The sequence below is a fragment of the Furipterus horrens genome, unplaced genomic scaffold (assembly GCF_987537825.1).
Source record: "Furipterus horrens unplaced genomic scaffold, mFurHor1.1.pri manual_scaffold_7, whole genome shotgun sequence".
Lineage (NCBI taxonomy): Eukaryota > Metazoa > Chordata > Mammalia > Chiroptera > Furipteridae > Furipterus > Furipterus horrens.
This window is the reverse complement of record NW_028327177.1, coordinates 16001839-16022663: the sequence shown is the minus strand read 5'-3', so window position 1 is coordinate 16022663 and position 20825 is coordinate 16001839. Positions and strand designations below refer to the sequence as shown.

The following is a 20825-nucleotide window of genomic DNA, read 5'->3' as shown; positions in this document are numbered from 1 at the left end:
TTAAATTTTAAATCATCATCACTACAACATTGACTTCTGTATTAATAAATGTCAGAGTTTAATTTTTAAACATAGTTTTGAAAAACTGTTTCACAGGTAAGTCTTTTTATACCCAGTGGTCATACTTAGCTTTAATTTATGGGGGTAGGGGGGCAAAAGTGGGTTTACAGTTGTCTGTATGAAAAGAATATAATAATTAATAAATAATAATACAAGAATAAACTCTGTTTCACACTCACAACTGTAAACCTACTTCTGCCCCACCCTGTGTAATTCCAGTTGCTTTTATAATCGCTAAAGTTTATTTTTTGCATCTGCATATCAAATACATCTAGGACATGCTGATGAATCCACCACTTCAGCCCTACCAACATTACATATTTGTAGATATGATAATGAAAGGATACACCATGGCCAGTTCAAGCTCTAGGACAGAGTAACTGTAGAAACAGATTTCAAAGCCTTTGGTTAAGAATAATCAACTCATTCCTGATAGCTACACCCAGGCTTTTCTGTCTACTTCTCTTACTTCCCCATGGAGCCCGCCCAAGCCACAACTCAGATTATGCATATTTTTCAGACAAGTGCCTGTCAGATGCATAAGCAGGGCTGGTCAGAGAAAAATTATCAAGTAGGTCAAGTTCATCTATGATCCCCACCCAGCCATTTTCTCAGCATTGTTGTCCACGGTTCATTTCAGGGTTCTATGTCCTTCCTTTCCACGCCAATGACCAATGCCAATGCTTAATGCTCTAAACACTTGATACAGCCTCACCTTTACTCTCCTTCCACCCCATTCCTCAAGGGAGAGGCTTGATTGTTAAGGAACGTACTCTATAACCTTATCTGAAGTACATAAAATAAATTTTACATTAAAAATAGGTTTCCATGACCAAAATAAAAGAGAAATGTTACCATTAAAAAAAAAAAAAACTTATCAGTTCTATTTTGTATATTCTTGATTTCCTTTGTTGCTTTGGGGTCTTTATATCTTATTTTCCTCTTACTTTGTAGAATCATATATTGAACGTGATTTTTTAGTGGAGGGTAGGTCAATTATAATGAAAATGAGCGAACTCTCTAGTGTTTTAGTGCAGTGTTACCGGCACTAAACTTTCATTTGGATAGTGGGCTTTCTTTTTGATAAGTCATGTCAGATTGTATCTTTATTTTATTCAATTGATAAATCATTCTATTTTATTCAGGAAAATTCAATTTTCTCATTTCAAATATATAACTACATATTTAAAATTATTTGGAAGGCAAACTGATCGTTTCTATTTAAAACCTGTAAATAACAGATTGAACCAACTGTAGGTGCTGATATTTGACTGGTTTTGACTTACATATATGTCAGTTTCATGGGGCCAAACCTGATATATACTTACCATCTGGCTAGGTATATAGGGATTTTTTAAATATGTTTCACATGTTGTGATGTTGTGTTCTTTAAACTCATGGCAGTTTTTTTGGTGAAAAGAACAAGCTAATTAGATTAAAGTGTTGGTTTTATGATGAGTCACTTGTTAATCAATTCAATGATTACTACAAATTAAGTGATGAGTAATAGAACAATTTAATGAATAAGTACTGGTGTTATTTGATCATTACAAATAATCAAAATACGGCTTTGCATCGAAGGCTTCTTTCTCTCTCTTTGTCACTCCCCTAACAGCAAGATGGGAAAATCACTTAATAATTTAATCTACTGCTCAGAACTTTATTATTGCAATAATAATTTTTTAAAAACCACTCTATGTACTATAGCAAGCAAAACAAGGGATTTCCTGAAGTTTAGACACAGTTGTTTTCTGCAACTCTTGTAAAGTATCTTTTTTATTCACATCTAAGGTAGGCTTACTTAGGGCAACTTGGCTAAAACAAATATTCTCAATCCCCAGTGTTCATAGCTATGGATTTGTGCTGATGCGAATGTTCTAACTGACAAGCAGTGGCATATGCATCCGCATTACATAATATTGTAATAAAAAAAGAGGAAAAACAATAACATGTTTTAAATAATATATTATTTCATTAGGTTTCCTTCAATGACATTAGTGAATCCAAGCTCTCTGCCATCAGTCAACTGCATTTGAAACTGTCAGAATGTTTTATGAATATCTCAGGAGATAGGTTTTACATATTTTTGACATGCAATGTACATTAAAGGCTAGAAGCACTTTAATATGTGAAATATCTATAAATCTTCAATTATGGAACAATAGATCACTTAATAAACCATAATGTTTCTGAGCTGATACAGATTTCTGTTTGACATAAAGAGGAAGAATTGTTTTAATGAAATTTTAGGCAATAATATAAGTGAAGGAACCCTACTAAGTTTCAGGAGAAAATATTATTTCTAGTTTGCCCAGATCACATGTCATCCAGCATTCAAAATGTTTTTACAGATAGAAATTGTTTTTAATTCTATTACGGTGAAAAAATAAATTAAAAAAAAATAAGTTGCTCTATTATGTTAATCAGTGGTTTCATTTTTATGTAAAACCTGAAGTGCTCATATCTTGATATACTGCAAATGACTCACACCTGCCTCTTCTGGAAACTTCCCACTCTCTGTTGCAGTCTTTATTTGTACTGTGCCTACCCAGAGCATGTAGGTCAAGGAGCGTTGCCATGCAAGACAAGCAGAAGAAAACCTTTTCACATTTTAATGCTTGTCAACTTACACAAATGAGATATATTCCGGAGTTTTTAGAGAAAAAGGCATGTAGGTCAACCCAAGCTTTGGCATATGATTATGTAGTTCTTGCCAAATGAGACAACTAATTTATTTGAGTGGAATATATCAACACTGCTAAGGGGAAGTACTTCTATTAGACCTGGTGATATTTATTTTTCAGTTATAAATACTTACATCACACTTAACTAGGTACCAGGCATTGTTCTACAAATAATGACTCACTCAATACTCATAACCACTCTATGTATCAGGTATTATTTTTATCTCCACTTCATAAATGGAACAACTAAGAACTGAAGTGGAAGAACTAAGAACTTGACCAAAGTGACATTTAGCAATAACATCTGCTTTGGAAAATACCGCCTAAGTACTTTCTTAGCCAAACCCAATGGAACTCAGTTTTAATTCCTGCTTTCTGTTGTCTTGGTCCTAACCTTGAACCTCAGTTCTGACAGCTAGATTCTGGTTTTGCGTCCTTATGTATGAACCCCTAGCATTCCAGTTGCTGTTGGACTGCAATCTTTCCTCACATAGCCCATTGCTACCATCCATAAGACTAGATTTCTACCCCTGATCTACACTCTGCTGATGGCCAGGTGTCTGAGGAATGATTTGTTTGGTCATTACAGTCCATCACTTGGACTTGTAAGCACACTTCCCCCAGGGGCTTCGGGTCATTAACTTTCTATTAGACTCCTATTTTGATGGCTCACCTGAACTCCCATACATTTATTTTCTCTCTTTAGTTTCAATTATTAAAAACTACAGTTACTCAGGATAACCTGTTTTTAGGGTGTAGCAATTAAAAACAACATTTGAATTTTTAAAAAAACACTCATATCAACTTGCATACATGTAAAATTCTTTTATGTGGTCCATTGTCTTTAATTTTTTACTTTCTGCCCTCCAAAGAATTTTTAATCCCTTTGAATCTCTTACAAATTTTAGGTAACTAAACCCCAGACTTTATTTACAGTTCACCTGTTTTTCCATTTGCGTTTTTCCATTTATGGAACTCAGTTTTAATTCCTGCTTTCTGCTGTCTTGGTCCTAACCTTGAAACTCAGTTCTAACAGCTAGATTCTGGTTTTGCGTCCTGATGTATGAACCCCTAGCATTCCAGTTGCTGTTGGACTGCAATCTTTCCTCACGTGGTCCATTGCTACCATCCATAAAACTAGATCTCTACCCCTGATCTACACTCTGCGTGTGTGTGTGTGTGTGTGTGTGTGTGCATTTAAGATTCCCACCCAGGCTTCCACATTACATTTAACTGCCATGTCTCCTCCGTCTCCTCTGATCTGTGATAGATTCTCAGTCTTTCCTTCTTTTCATGACCTTAATAGTATTGAGAAATATTGGAAGGTATCCTGTAAAACTCTTATTTTTAATGTTTTGCTTGTGATCAGTCTGCCTTTATGGGTTTTGGAGAGACTATCACAAGTGTGAGATGTCCTTCCCATCATATGTAATCGCGGGTGTCTGGTATCCGTATGACATCACTAGCAACATTCATCACCTGGTTAAGACAGCGTTTGCCAGGTTTCTCCATGGTGAACTGATTGTTCCTTTTTTATACTGATTTTTTTGAAGGAAGTACTAAATCGAGGTCACCCTCAACGGGGGCAAGGTGAATTTATCTCTGCTTACTAGACTGGGGAATATTTACAAATATTAAATGGAGCTCTTCTTACATGGTTTAAAATTGTCATCAAGAAGTGTTCATCTTCAGTTTAAATAATTACAAAAGTTGAAGTTTCCACTATATTGTAAGATTAATATCATTAACTTACCCAGTTATATCATACGTTAAAGGATACCCAATAAAATCTAAATACCATGGTCCTTTGATTTCTATGCTTAATGCTTTTTCAAATGTCACATTGCAGAGCTGGTTTTTACCGGTCAGGTATTTTACTTGTTTTCTTCTTTGAACTCATATTCCTATTCCAATATCCTTAGAGAAAATTTTAGGTAAATTAATTCTTGAAGTATTTTATTGATGTACTTTTAATTTTAAATGAACTTTTACTTTTAAAATATTTCTTGTTACAATATTTTAATTGTCAAAAAATATTATTGTGGATGGAGTTTTCATTGCAACTGGTTTTTAGTAGACAATTGATCATAGCAACTTAAACATGTAATAAATTTAAAAGCAATTAGTAAATAAAATGGTAAAATTTGCTACAGAATGTCACAGCACTACTCGGGTAGAAAAACTACACTCTTTCTTCATGCAAAGCCTTCTGTTTTTTTGCTGTTGTGGTGTAATATTCAATATATTAAGATATAAATAGTTTGAGTATTTCTATAACTTCTATAGCAAGTGCAGTATTAACTGTGAAAATTTTCAGAGATTAACATGTTCATGAAAAACATACATTATTTGTGATGGTTATATAACTATTAAAATATATTTTTCTTCTAAAGTCAAAGAAGATATCAGAGATTCTAAAATATATACTAGAAAGTGGTAAAAATGAATGATTAAAAAGTAATGTATGAGTTAAAGTGAACTAAATCAGATTAATTCATCATTATATCCTAACTGAGACAAAATATTAAGGAGATTTTTACATTTAGATGTTTTCTGATTTTCTGAGTTACACAAATATTTTGGGGGTTTTAAATAATGTACTGTTACATATACCTCTTGGCTTATGTGAATATTAAGTCATAAGTCTAAGTTAAAAATATCGTAGTTATGATTATATTTTAAATCAGCCGCATTCTCAATAAGAGTTCCTAAATCTTTGACCTGCACTACTAGTAAGGATTTCAAGCAACTGAAATATGCCGAAAACCTGTCTTTCCTGGGGTTCAAAGATGGAATCACTTTTGGAGCTTTTACCCTCAAAAGAATTTTAGTCTCTGCAGCTGTCAGTCATAATTTCTTAAACAAATTCTATTCTGAAATAGAATACTCAATGCAGTGCTTCTATTCAAGCTTAAATTTAATTACCATGCACACTGTAAAAAAATAATAATTTCACTTGCTAACCATGGTATTCTGAAAGATGTAAAATATGCTGGTTTTCATTGGGTTAAAGATGTTCTTTGCCTTGTTGGTGGCTATTGGGCATGAACTAATTTGAGGAAGAATATATTAAATATAAATTAGGAATTAATTTCAAGAAATGTCTCTGATACTTTTAAGGCTCTGATGTGATCATTTTCTGACTATTTTGTACTGCTCTTTGGCTGGTTTAAATCAGCCTAAATTTTTGCCAAATTTCTCATAAGAGAATGTCCTAATAGTCTCTAAGGTCACTAATGATGGCATTGTCAGGATTAGATATTTCCTAGAACTCCTTGGAAAGTCTTTCCACAGAGGGAACTTGAAGGAAGCCAGGTCATTCTAGGTACTGTCAACTTGGAAATATTCTTATGAGGTTATGTGGTGGATTCACAGGCATATTATTGGGGGATCGCCTGTCCCCCATGGAGAAAAAGACATTCCTGAGGGTTTGCAGAAATTGCTCAAACATTTTACTTTGGAATTTTATTTTATTTATTGATCTGTTTTTACTGCACCAAGGTTTTTAGGGCATTTAAAATAATTTTAAAATAACATGAAAACATTCATGGGAAGATCTTCTTGGGGATAAAGTGAAATATATAAAATCTGTCCAAAATTTAATTTATTATCTTAGTGCCAAAACTGTGGTTAATTGCCGATTTTGTGAAATGATTTGGATAGATCCTCTGATTATGGTATTAGCCCCATTTATTTTGATGCGCTCTTATGGTACTTAAGTATGAATGGTCAAATGTCATGTATCCTATATCCATCATGGGTGGTCCTATGACATTTAGGGAAGAAAAATAGAAGTATTACACTTCAAATAACTCACGTATCAACTGTGATCACCCCAGTTCCTTAGCTTTATGTAAAATCGACTTAAAGCTACTACCCCATATGCAATAGGAAAAATAATACTGTCCCCAGGATTTGAAAGAGATCTTGGGGACTAACGTGACCCAGAGTTCCTATTTCCTGCACCTGTTGAACTCTCTAACATGGACTTACATCTTGCTACTGAACTCTTCAATCAGCTCTGCATTCACATAGGATTTATCATAGGAGCATGGTACATCCCAGTTGTTACAAAAAGTTAAAATGTTCCATTATGCATCCTTATTAATTGAGTTTTGGCCAGTGCTCCCAGGAATTTCCTTTTTACAGAGCCTGCTCACTGCCTTTTTCTTGAGCCTCTTCTCTCTTTCACCATCTTTTCTTCTCAAAATGCTAACCTCCATTGTCAAATTTCTAGTCCCTTTTTATGTAGAGCAGGTTAGCTATCTCTTTGTTGTTTTGGAGTCCAGGTAACCTTACAAGTCTCACTCACATCATCTAAAAGAAAAATCTCCTTAGAAAAACAAAAGCATCTTATCGTTCTGAGGGGGAAATAATTGTCCTAAGTCTAATGCACATTTTCTATGACTAATTAGAAAAGAAGCATAGTCTTTAATCCTGTGAACATTATGCAATCTCAATGAAGCACAGTTCAAACAGGCTTCCCTGCAACACCTAAGAACTCAGTACAAAAGCTTTCAGAGCATGCTGATAGAGATAAGGTGATCTGACATAGCCTTCTGACCTGTTTTAGCATACTGCGATTTATCAAACCTCCGCTTGCCACAGGTAATTACTTCAGTTTCACTTGAAGTGAACATAAATTCTTTACCTCATCATAAACTTATCATTATTTACTGTTGCAGACTCAAAGTGGTTCATTAAATCTAAGTAGCAGATTCAACTATGAGTCCTCAAAATATGAAAACATGATATTCTCGTGATTTCTAGTTTCCCATCAACTGCCTGTAGTTATTTCCAAATGAGTGAAGATTCGGATTTCTTAGTTCTCCTTAGACACAAATTTTTGGAGTAAAATAGTTAAGGAAACCTTAGTCCTTAACTCTTTCCCACTCACATGCCAGATTCCTTGAGCCAAAACTCATAAAAGGACCCTGAGGTTTTCTGAAAGACACAGAGTTTGGGGATTGTGGTGGTAAGCAATTTTATTTGTTTCTCAGCTCAGAATCTATGTGAGAAAGTCAGGTTTGACAGATATTTATATTAGCCAATTATCTCACTTTTGCCCACTTTTTCCATTTTTAATTTGTATACTTGCCCCAAGTGTAAAATGCGTGTTATTTTTGGCTGCCAAAGTCCTTCTCCCATTCCTGTGCCCCAATTTCTGCATTTGCTCCACCTTTAGAGTCTAACATTGAACTAACATCAACTACAAGGGGAACAAAGCAACCTCTGAACTTTAGCTGTCAGCGTACATTGAAGAAAGTAGTAATGGGAGCAAGATGTGGTGTGGGGTGCTGTTTCTGAGGATGGAGCCTCAACAGGGATGGTTGCTCCCCTCACTGGAGAATAACCCCCACCCCCAATTCTTTACATTTTTCATTTGAGAAGAAAAAATCTTAATGATCCAGTGAAAAACCCATCTTATAACTTTGGATTTTTCCAAAGGTGGCCATGTTATATTTTTCTTAACATGGTCATTAAATGTGTTGACCTCACAGAGAAAAATTCAATATTTGGAGTCTAATAAAATCAAGATCCCAGAGTATTCAGGAGTGAAAGTGAAGTTATCCTTTGAAATTTTGGCAACTAGAGAAAAGAGCATACCACAACCTTGTCATATGGTGTACACTGCTTATTTTAGCAGTTTTCCAAGCTGTGTCTACCTTGGAAGAGAAGAAGCTATATTCCCTTAAATCTCATATAAAACATTAAAAGCATATAAGTCTTTTCTTTTTATCCCAACAAGGCACAAAAGAAAAAGAAAGTGAAGTATGTTTAAATGATTTGGAAATTAAATTCCATCTTTTTTAACTATCTGATTTTTTACCTGCCCCAAAGATAGTTTAGTTCCAACATACTTTTGTGCATTTGCATCATTTTTTACATAAAATGTATATCCAGTTTGAGCTAAACACTTTTTATGACCTTTTATAAGTGAACTCATACAGAACCTTCCATGGAGGGAAGTATTATTGATGAAGAAGAAACTGAAAGAAGGGTTGTTAACCTCTCACTAAAGCTAGAACTCTTTATTCCATTTCATACAATACCATTTTTCTTACATTTTCTACTACTGTTTTGTCAGAAACTTCTTTTAGGCTCTGATTTTTCCTCTTTTATGATGAAATTTCCTACCATACATGACTTTGTTATAATTTTAGAGTATAAACACTTTAATTTTAATTGGTAGACATGATTTTTCCTGAGAACTAGAAAATTAGGAAAAGGTATCATTAAATAGTCATTTCACATCATAAAACAATTGTTTCCTTAGAGAAATTATGAGTTTATTAATTGTATTTTAGAAAGCCAATGTTTGCAAAGAGGCATAAAGTAAATCTACCTCTAGCTTTTACCATGAAGATTCTGTAAAGCCAATATTTTCCTGACAAATCAGAGCTAAAAATCCTTGAAATACACTATACAGATACTCTGGCCACTTGTCCTCTAAATATCTAAAAAGTATGAAATCAAATTCAGGCCAGAAAACATAGTCCTCGGGAATTCTGGAAAGCATATCACAATGACTAAATCAGTTTTAAAATCAATCAAACAGATCTTTGATTCAACAGCTATTGATTGGAACTTATTATATAAAAGACCATTGTTGTTGAAGATAAAAATGAACAAAGCAAATGTCTTTGAGGTTGGTTGAGGTATACACATAATTATCTGTAATAAAAATAAGTATTTTAAGTCCCTAGCATTTATTCAAAATCTGCTATAGGCTTCTGAGGAAAAAGATCATTTCAAGTGATTGTGGAAAGAGCACATTTTAGAGTGGCACTTGAGCTGAGCTTTTAAAGTTGTCAAGATTTCAGCAAATGTATATATTATGGGTAAGGAGAAGGGGATTTCATGGGACGATGAGAATTACAATATTTCACAATTTGGAACCCATGAAAAGCAACGTTGTGGAACAGAAGATATCATGGTGCAGTTTAAAATTTGGCGTATGTGTAGAGGCAAAAAATGGCATAAAATGATTTATGTTGAGTTCACCAAAAAGGATCTTCTATTCTATGATGGTTGCTCTGTTATCCTTAAAAATTCCTTATAGGTATTATTATTGTCTATGAGTTCAGTTTATTCAAATATCAATATCATGGGTACTAAACAACCCCCAGGTTCATGCCAGTGTGATTTGGTGCCTATTGTGTAATGGCCTCACGCCTATTCAGATGGTTCACTCCTTGTCATTACGCTGTGAAACAAGGACAGAATGGGGGGGGGGGGGTGAGGTCGTTATTTTGGACTTATGATATATCCAGGATCTTTTTCTCCTAACCTTTATAATTGAAGCTGTTGTCTGGATTAGTTTTTGCTTGGCTTGCTTACCATGCAGGAAGAGACTAATCCTCTGTGGTTCGATGATTTTCTTCCACATTTTGGCATTACGGCCAACACGTGCATTGAGGTCCCCCATGACCATCAGGTTGTCAGATGGTAGAGCAGCTGGAGTGAGTTTATCCAGATCCCAGTAGAATTTCCCCCTCACTGGAATGTATGACAGTCAGGATGTTTGCATTGACAAAATAAATAAATAAATAAATGACCATTTGATAAGTCCGTACACTGACCAGGCAAGTTGGAGAGAAGTAATCACTTAAACACCCAATGCCTGAAAATCTCCCCCCCCCTCCCGAAAGTCTCATTTCTCCTCATAACATGTCTGTAATCACTAGGGAGAAATACTCAAAATATTATTTTTCTAATATGAGTCCTTAACAGGAGTTGCTCCTCATGTTTTTGTAATTAACAAAAAAGACCAACGGAGAGCCGTCTTTTCATGATCAGCCTCCCAGTGTCTAAAACGATCCCACCCTAGCTTCACTGCCATCTTGGCATGCATTACTGTCAGCTCCAAAGGGGAAAATTAACTCACACTTCACAAATACACTTATAATTGCACAGTGCAACTTATTGGGGGCCTGTAGCAATTTAGCGGCAAACCAGACTGAATACTTCTGCAGACCACATTGGGTGGAGAAGTGAGGCCGGCTTTTGCTCTCTAGGGAGAAGCTTCAAAATCTCTGGTCCATGTTATGTCCATAAGATAGGCTCAGTCTCAGGAGAATTGGCATTGAGTTCATTAAGGTGTTTATTTTATTTTCTGTCTCTTGGACTGAGAAACAGGACGAAAAACATATGTTAGGGAAATGGAAGACATTTCATAGTTTACAATATTAGGATTAAAAATTATAATATTTATTGTAAAAAAGTCTCCAATTACCATTTTACAGGGCACAATCTTTACAAGATGTATGCAAACTAGAAATGGAATTTCATCTTTAACTCATTATATATCCATAAGAAGCCACATGGCTGGACTCTTAAAGCACAGTTCTATTCTTTAGTATAGTATAAGCCTCTAGCTTTCGTTTTTGAATTAGAACAGTAAATTCATTCTCTATAGTGAATTTTATGATATATATAAACAGATTTCAAAATTCATTTTTTAATGAAGTAATTCAATACTAATTGAGGCTATAGAAAAATTAGGGGCTAAGGTCAATTTTTAAAATACAAAGTTTTTTTATTTCAAACCCGTCTACAAAGGGACTTTTCTTAATTTTATCACTGAGAATATCCTAGATGCATTGGGTTTTTGTTTTGTTTTATTTGTTTGTTTTGTTTTTTATGACATTGTGTCTAAAAAGAGATGACTTGGGAAATGAAAAACAAAGTCCAGACTTGCTAATGGCTGCTGATAGCTCAAGATTTTACTATATAATCACTTCCTATAGAACAAACCTAGTGGGGAGAGAGAAAACAGAACTTCAACTGAGTTATAAATAAATTAGAGCTTTTTGTTTAAAGTAAAAGAGTTGGTCATTCCCAACTTTTATGAGCAGAGAAGGAGCTTCTCAGCTCTTCAGTGCTCTGAATGGAGCCCGAGCCTCTGAAGCACCCACCTGTGCCCATGACCCTCCCTTGCATTGTCTGGGGAGTCTTTTGCCCCCCCCCCCCCATTAGCAGAGCATTCATTAGTCTGCTGTGTTCACTGTGGCCTCCTTTTCTACATAACATATGGCATACCTCTTCAGGGGAAAGGCTAAGGGAGTAAACCCCGACAGAAAATCCGGAGCCGGAGTCCCTAAGGCGGTTTGACGTTGTAGTCAACACCGGCAACTCCTGCGGCGCACCTGAAGCCAAGCTGTATTGACTCCGTCTTTCCCTTGGACCCTTCAGCTGCGAAGAGAGGGGGGGTCTGCTGCATGGGCAACAGCAGACCCTCCATATCACCCTGCCCAGGCTCTGTAGCTTCAGTAGAAGCTACACCATCGTCTCTCGAGACGGACGGATGCCGACGACGATTGACCAGATTAGGGAATCCATCTTCCAGTGGTGGGCAAATGTTTTCTATAAAAGACTAGATAGTAAATATTTTGGCATTGTGGGCCATCCAGTCTTTGTCACAACCATTTTATTTTGTCATCGTGGCATGAGAGCATCCATAGACACCATGTAAATGAAGGAGCATGGCTGTGTTCCAATAAAAATTTACAAAAACAGACATTGGGACATATTTGGGTCATAGTGTGCCAGGTCCTGGTTTAGTCTGAGAAAACATGATCCTCTCCTGCTCTGTTGCCCCTCGGCCACCAAGCACCTACATAAACAGTACTCAGGCACACACGCATAGACTCAACCTCACACAGCTGTAAGTTGCTCAAGTCAACCCAGAAAATTCTTTCACTGCTTAAGGCCAGTTTCCACTCCAATGCTGCAAGCCGGTCAGGCTTCGGTGTCTAGATTCACACAGTTTCGGAGCTACGTGGTCCTTTCTGGCACTGAGAAAGGAAGAAGTGGGAAAGGCCAGGTGGTAGTGGCAGAGAGAAAAATAATTATTTTCCCCTATGCCCAAGAGAATTGGCACCATTATTTGTTTCTCTCTTAAAATGTCAATATGATTTAGAAATGCATGTTTAATCAGGAAATTAAGTTATCTTAAGGAGGAATTGCTAATGGAGATTCTGTCAGAATCCCTACTGTCATTATTAAATGGGATAGAACTGCTCCCTTCAGCATTTTTCATACCCTCATTACTCTCAAACACTAAATCTTTTTTTTTTTTTTTTTTTTTTAATTAGCCCTGGCTGGTGTGTGGCTCAGTGGATTGAGCACTGGCATGTAAAACAAAGGGCTGCTGGTTCAATTCCCAATCAAGGCACATGCCTGGCTTGTGGGCCAGGTCCCCAGTTGGGTGGGGCACAAGAGAGGCAACTGTACAGTGATGTTTCTCTCCTCTGTCTCCCTCCCTTACCTTCTCACTAAAAACAAATACACTTTTAAAAATCTTTTAAAGAAAGTTATTTTTTATTCTACTGCTAACTCTTAAAGTGGGGTAAGCAAGGTAAATCTCTTAACTTAAGATGTATCTGGTGCTCCCTTCTAATGTTATTTCTTCTGGGTAAAAGATAATGACTTTCAGTTCATTGCCTCCTTTTGACTTCAAGCATAACAGTCGTGATGTGTTTAATGGTCATCAACAAACCATATGCATATTCTGACTCGATGGGAGGGTGGAGCCCATAGAAGAGGTAACATGGGACAGGCACGGGGTGTCAGAAGTCAGGCTGGAAACTCCTCTTCCACCATCACAATGGATGAGGCAAGGACCATCTCCTCAGTCTTCACTCTTACTCATAACTCTTGCTGAGTTCTTCACAATTTTAGAGGAATTTCTCCACTAGGGGTATTTCATATGACCACCTACTAAACTCAGTTATGCTTTGGCTATTCTTTCTAGGCTCTAATGGGGAAATAATTTTAGAACTGAAAAAAACTTTACAATCATCTAACCTGGTGCTGGTCAGGCATGGTGGCACATTGATAGCACTCCACATCTGTGTGAAAAATGGAAGATTTCAGGCCCCGAAGGGATTCTGATTAAGAAATTCTGGGCACGCCAAGGGAATCTTGATTTCAGACCTGGTCCCTATGTGACTCTGGCCTCCTCTAGCCATCAGCCAGGATTAGGAAATCACCGATTTAGTTTTCCTCCTCATTCTAGAGCTGAGAGATTATATTTTGAGAGGCTGAGTTGCCAAAGTTCACTCAAGCAGTAAACGGCAGAACTGGGCTCTGGGTCAGTAAATATCCAATATGTATTAGCAGAACCATAGCTACTTCTGTAGGTCCAAGACCACATCCCTTATTGGGAATAGAGCACCTTTACCTGCACTTAACAACCTCAGCACAGCACTCCAGGCAGCCAGTGCTGACACAGTGAGTTGTCAGGTAAGAAGAAACTTCTTTGTTATTCTAAGAGCACAGAGTTGCCAGATACCCATTTTTGAAGCAGATGCTCTGTATTTTACATTTTAATCGACAAAAAGAGAAAAATGAGAATTCTACTTTGACATTTTTTAATTGTCTTGGTTATAAATTATGATCCTTTGAGAAGGGACCTCAACATTTATAAACCATCAATGATTAACTGGGGGTCAATAGGACTATTCTAAAATTAATGGAGTAAATTTGTTTGTGGTGTTTAGGGGTAAAAGAAGAAAGTTCTTTGGGACAGAGTACTTTTGGAGGAATCACTTCTGAGGACATTGATTAAAAACTTCTTACGGTCTTGGGGGTAACACCAAGCTTTGATCTAAGGATGCAAACTCAAATCCTTTAGGTTGGATTGTAAAGTATTTTGTTTAGTAATGTAGAGTGTTGTCCTAAAGCAAGAGGGTGGGTGCTTTTTTATAGACAAAAAACAACTGGTTAGTCTGCGTAGAAGATATTAACAAAGTATCTGCAAACGACCTGACATATGCCAGAATAATATATTCCCAAGAGTCTGGGATAGATTGTCCCAAATGAGTAGAGAATTTCAAGTTTATTAACTGTATCTGGTAAAATTATGACAACTTTTAAAAAAGACTAAATACTCCAATGGAAGCTGTCCCACAATATATCGAAGCCTCAACGCTGTTACTGGTGGTAACATGTTCTGCTATCATTGTTGGCGGAAATCAAGCTCTTCCACGGGGTCACAAGGAAAGCACTCCAAGGACACACACATGGAAGACTGGCATGTGGCATGGTTCAGTCATGTTGAAATAGAAGCTTCTCCCTGGGTTTCCAATCTCTCGTCTCCCTCTGTCCCACCATGGAAAAAGTCCAACTGTGACTTCAGCAAGGTCAAGACAAAAGCCAGTGTCCAGAGTCTGTGCTTCATATGAAAGCTTAGTTTTGGGGATCCCACAGGTGGCTGCTAAGTCCCCACCCAGGTAGCTTAGTTTTTTCCAGCCATTCCAGTGGCAGAGTCCACATGGCTGCTGGCCATGCAGCTGCTATGGCCACATGACTATGGAGAGAGAATGCAGGAGCCCACAGGGCAAGTGTGTTCCCGGTGGACAAGAGAGAGTGAGCTTAGTTCTTCTGGAGTCCACACTATCTGTTGTGGCCCAATACCTCCTAGACCCACATGGTCACATCTTCCCCCCATGCTTCACCCCTACCACCACTCCTTTCCAGGCAAGAGAACATACAAACGAAAGGGTGAGTACATCACCAGGTGGGCAAGAGAAGCTTCTTTGTTTCCTTGGGGTTATATTGGTTTAGGCTTGGGACAGAACAGATGCCTTTTCTAAAATGGCCAATCAACTTCTCAAGCTTTCACAGGCTTTTCATGGGTTTGCACCCCCTAGTGTTCTATCGTCCAGCACCTCTCCCTGTGCCCCCTCAACAATCGGATACTGGAGAGGGGGAAGGGAGGAGTGTTAAGCTCCTTGGTAGAGCACAATGCTGTGGTCCCCTGAAGTGGGAAAAACTGTAGGTTCCTGGTAAAGCAAACAGCCTCATGCTTCCCATTTTATTAAGCTCAATGACTAAGTCCCCTTGGCTACCCTTCTCAATATCTAGCTAAACACCAATGGTAACATTATCAGTGGAAAATTATCCTTAAAGTGTCCTCCATTCCCTTAATTTAAGGCAATCAGACTGTTTATGTGAATATATATATATATATATATATATATATATATATATATATATATATATATGATTAAGTCACCATAAATAAAAACCCAATGCCTTTTCCTCATAAATCTGCCCTAGGTTGTATGTTCCTTAAGGAAAGGCGCTGTCTTGTCCATCACTTTCATCCACAATAGCCCCTGTGTTTGGCATACACTCTGAGCTCAAACACTTGCTGAATGAATAAATATTTGTTGATCAAAGAAGGTGGATTTCCACTATTGAATACTTTCAAATAATGTAGTTATTGCTCTTTCTGCTCACAGCTTTTGCTCTTCCTTCCCAGTTTTCCCCTTCAGTTTCCTGACCTTTAATGCAAACAGTGCCTGATTCATGCGGGCAGGGACCAAGGCATACAGAGGGACTAGAGTTCTTGCAGGCCCTCCACTGGGTCTCCATTATAAAGCATCCTTCTCCTTTGGATAGAAACAATCCCTTCAGGTTGCTCTTTGTCTGCTGCACACTTGTTAGTGTAACAGTAAGGAAGAAAGTTGATGAGGGTGATGAACTAGTGTGCTTAAGGCTGTGGTCATTTCTAAATATTGAGTTTAATTTGCCAGTGACTGCCAAATCTTCCCCGACCTCAGCAGTGTCCTTGAAGAGTCTTCCTGTCCTGTCTGTCTTAACAACTGTCTTCCTCTGTCTTACAGCAACTGATTTGTATCTGTGGGTCACTGATTTTGACTGGCTGCCAGGTCTGGTATGGCTGAATTCATTTTATCATTTGTTAGGAGGCACGGTGTTCTTGACTGTATATTTAGCAGGCTTATTGGATCAAGGTTTAGGATAATCCACCAGAGCAAATAAATGAGTATCTCATCTCATATTCAGGGGAAATGCACACATACGCGGTAGGTCAAGGGCTGTGTGAAAATGCAGCTGCTGAGAACCTGAAAGATGAAGACATTGTGACCTAGAAATAGTGAATGAATGCTCCTTATATATGAGAAGCATAAAGTTCATGTTGTCAGTAGAATTCTTCTGAATAGTAAGACTGGTCTTGAAAACACAGGTATATATCTTTATCCCATAATTATTTTCCTTCCTCTTTCCTTCCTTTCTTTCCTTCTGAAAAATAAAAATTCATTTGTATTTATTTCCCTAAGCATGAATACTCACAAAAGTTTACACTTGTCTGTGATTTCTTTAATATGATTGTACTGTGGTATTCATTCTTTTAATTGTGTGTCCATCATTCAATGTTAAATGTAGCACATGTGAAAACTGCCCAGCCTCTATCTATGATATTCAGAGCAGGTTTGGAGTTTGCAATTGTCAACAGCTTGTCAAAATGTTTAGATTAAATAAAGGATTATGACTTTATAAATATAGTTGAACCCATCTAAATTACCTGATTTATATTAAGCAATCACTGTTGAAAACCTTCCAATCTATTATCATGTAGGAAGAGGCATGGATCTGGGGTGTAAGGCTGAAAATAGAATGCAAAAGTGGGGTATGAGGTAAGGTGCCTGTGATCCTTTCCACTGACCTATCCCAGGGTGAATTCCTGACTTCACTACCTGTTCCCACATTGTTATCCCTGAGACATCACCCATATATTCCCCTTTACTTCTTAAATCCCCCCAAAAGGAGAATGTTTGGAAGTTTAAAGGGCTTTTTTCCTTGCTCTAAGTTTTCATGCACCAAAAAAACATAAATAAAAATAAAAAATAAATTCATCTATGTAGTCAGTCTTTTATCAAACATTTACTAAAGGTATGCTATGCTCCAAGAAGTGTTCTAGGTAAGTGGGATATTTCAAAACACAAAACAGATAAAATATACCCACTCTTGGGGACTCGTACATTAAAAAATCTCTGAAGGGCCACTGATGTTGCTGAGGAGAACCAAAGTTTTGTCACCTTAATTTGTGCCTTTGGAGATATTGATTATAAACTGGTTATTAAGAAACAAAAGACTCAGCAGGAACTTTTGGCCCTACCCCTTACCTGCCTAAAGAAACTCAGAATAAACTAACCTGTGTAAAGGAAAGGAACATTACCTTAGCTCAGCAATATAATGGAAATGTGGCAGACAGGAAGAAATCTAGCAGAGCCTGTTTGTTAGACTTCTCTCTGGGCCCCATTGTTTCTGGGTGGCCCAGCAGGACTTTGTTCTACACATGTTTGCTCTTTGCCATCTACCTGTAAATTGCCTCCTTTTCCTTTGAAATGGACCCTTGCCCCCCTTCTCCTTTGTCCAAAATGGCATATAAATGTCAACTGCCCAATGCATCCTGGGGGCTCATATCTTATGGTTCCCTAATAAACTTTGGACATTTTGTCCCAATAATCTGTCTCATGTCAATTTGATCATTAGTCCAGCCCAAAGAACTGAGAAGGTGAGAGGGAAGTTATGTTTTTGTGTGCCCCCACAATGCATTTTTTGTTCAGTAAATCCTGTTATTTCCTGGTTCTTTGTTTATGCAATAAGCAGTAAATGTGGTTAATGAAGCACAAAATTTTCAAAATTATTGCTAAAAATATCTCCTTCGTTACTCATGATAATGTCTATAACCATGTTTATATTGGGAAACCCCATTTTGAATTATCAGCTTGCTTTAATCTTTCAGGGCCTCTTACTATGATGTACCCGACTCTGAGCTGGGGCTCCTCTGGCAAGACCCGAGGTCTTTCCCCCAAGGAACACGGGCTCCCTGGCCTCCTTGGTATGTTTACTGGCACAGGCTAACTCCTGGGAGCCCCCCAAACTCCCCTCCTGTGAGTAGACCCCTTTCCAGGCACTGGCAAGGAGGCAGGATGTGGGGACATCAGCCCTGGGGCCATCTTGGGTGATAGAGGATCAGCAGCCCTCCCTTCACTCACGGCCCTACAGTGTCATCACAAACCCTCCCGAGCTCCCCAGCCACCGGACTCCCCCATCCTTCCTAACACTGGCAATAACCCTTCAACTGTGACTCAAAAAAAAAAAAAGAAAAAAGAAAAAAGAAAAAAAAAAAGAAATAGCTTCTTCAGATCCCAGAAACAGTCCTCATTAGCACTGGGAAAGAAAGTAAGCAAAGAACAAGATGGAGACCAGGTGGCAGACTAGGAAGGGCTTTCAGAAGAAAAAGAGGTTCTCGAAGCCAACTTGCATTCAACTCCGTTTTGTGCAGAGCTAGACTAGATTTACAATATTCATTTGCAACTAGTATCTCAAAGTAGATTTCTGTTACAAAGTATGTCCTGGAGATGGTTTTAGGGAATCTTCCTTTTTTCATCCTTCTGATGTTTCTTTCCACCAGTAAGCTCTCATACATGTTGTGCTTACATGCAAAGGTCAGTGAGAATCTTTGAGCGCAGGTGAGCCATGGAAAAGAAATTTTATAAATTTTGAAATATATATATTTATATATGTACATATATGTATGTACATATATATGTATAACATATATATATGTGTGTTAAACAAGCTCAGGAAGCATGTGAACACTGCATGCAGCACATCACTCTGACTTTGTACCCTTCTAACTCTTTTTCATGCCTGATTTGGTCACTGAGTACATCCTACTGGAGACTCGCTTGAAGACTCCTTGACCCTGCAGCTTTGCTCATTTAAAATTTCATTATTGAGAGATTTATCCAAAATAAACTTAAAAAAATAAAACTTGATATGATCAACAGAAATGCATTTTTCTTTCTCCCCTCTCCTCATCCCATATCTGGAACTGGAAGGTTCTTTGGTGTTTTTATATTTAAATTTAATAAATGAGTTTACTAGTGTACTCAAATAGACTAAATGCATTCAGAAGGGAAAAAAACTGTATTAAAAACAAAGAGCAAATCACCCTTTTGTCTTTTAAATAGATGGTGGACTTTAAAGATTGCCAGGTTTCAGGTGGAGATGGGAGTGAATGGATGTCATTAAGGATTTATCTTTGGAGACTGAATTTCGAATGTGATTAAGAATCAAGATGTGTCGATCTTCCCCACATCACCTAGGGCTGTATGTTGCCTTCAGCAAAGGACAGGCCATTAATCTGTTCCTGGTCTGTGACTATCCTGACTTGAATCTAACTCATTTCTTCGGTTCACCTTCACCTCATTATTTTTGGAGATTAAAGTTAGCTTTAATTTTTAAATTCAGTGATAGCCTATAAGGACAATGGAGTAATTTTCTATTTCTTTTCATGGATATTCCTTTTGCATAATGATTTTTTTTACATTATTTTTAACCAGCCCATCCAACCACCCACACACATAGATACACAACTCATGTCTAAAAGGAAAAAATAGTTATTTCAAGTCACTGTGGATTTGTGAAGCATGGTTTATTTTAGCATCTTGGATTTTTCCTGTAAAATGATTGATTATATGAAATAGGTATTGTTTGGGGTCCGGGGCCAGTATCCCCAGGGTGTGCTGCACTGGTATTGCACATTATTTTGAGCTGAATAAAAAGCCCTTCAGACTCAAAATGAGCTTTTAACCTCCCCGTTATGTGTCTAAAGAATTCAGATATAGAAAAGCTTGCTTCCCAAAGGAAGCGTAGCATATTCACCCTAGCATTTACCTTAAAGTATATGAAGTGTGTCAGAGAGGATCCAAGCAAAAAATCTGTTGTTAGGTTCCCTCTGTGTCCCAGTGTGTCTGGGTGGCCTTGAAATAATTTGTTTACCACATGTTTACTCTTTCTCCTCTACCTGTGAATTGCCTACCTTCCCCTCCTCAGTCCAGAATGACACATAACCTCATTTTGCCTTGTTGTCTTTAGAGTTTTTATGTTTATATGTATTCCCCTGATGCATTAATTAAAACTTGATTTTCTCCTGTGAGTCTGTTGTATGTCATTTGAATTATCCCACCAGCCAGGAGAACTAAGTGGGTAAGAAGAAAGTTTCTCTTTCTCCGACATTATCAAACGCAATTGCCTCCCATCTGAGGAAATAAGTTCTCGAAAAGAAATTTGCTTGCTGATCAAATTAAGGGCAATTGGGTGGGCATAGACATTTCTAACTCAGGCAATGGAAAAGGCGAGTAAATTATTTCTGTTGAGAAAGTTTATTAAGCATAATACTCTTCGGATTAAGACTCTCTTATTCAACATATTGGTTCAGGTGCCTTTGGTTGCAAATATCAACAACCCTAATTCAAA

At 37.4% G+C, this 20825-nt stretch overlaps 1 long non-coding RNA gene across 1 annotated transcript in view; it reads left to right on the top strand.

The window, feature by feature from the left end:
• LOC150004073 (uncharacterized) overlaps positions 1 to 18520 on the top strand; it is an 86760-nt gene extending 68240 nt beyond the window's left edge. The window contains exon 3 of the long non-coding RNA XR_016512269.1: positions 18304 to 18520. This is a non-coding gene — a long non-coding RNA (uncharacterized LOC150004073). The remainder of the gene's footprint in view (positions 1 to 18303) is intronic.
• The last annotated feature ends 2305 nt before the right edge of the window (positions 18521 to 20825 follow it).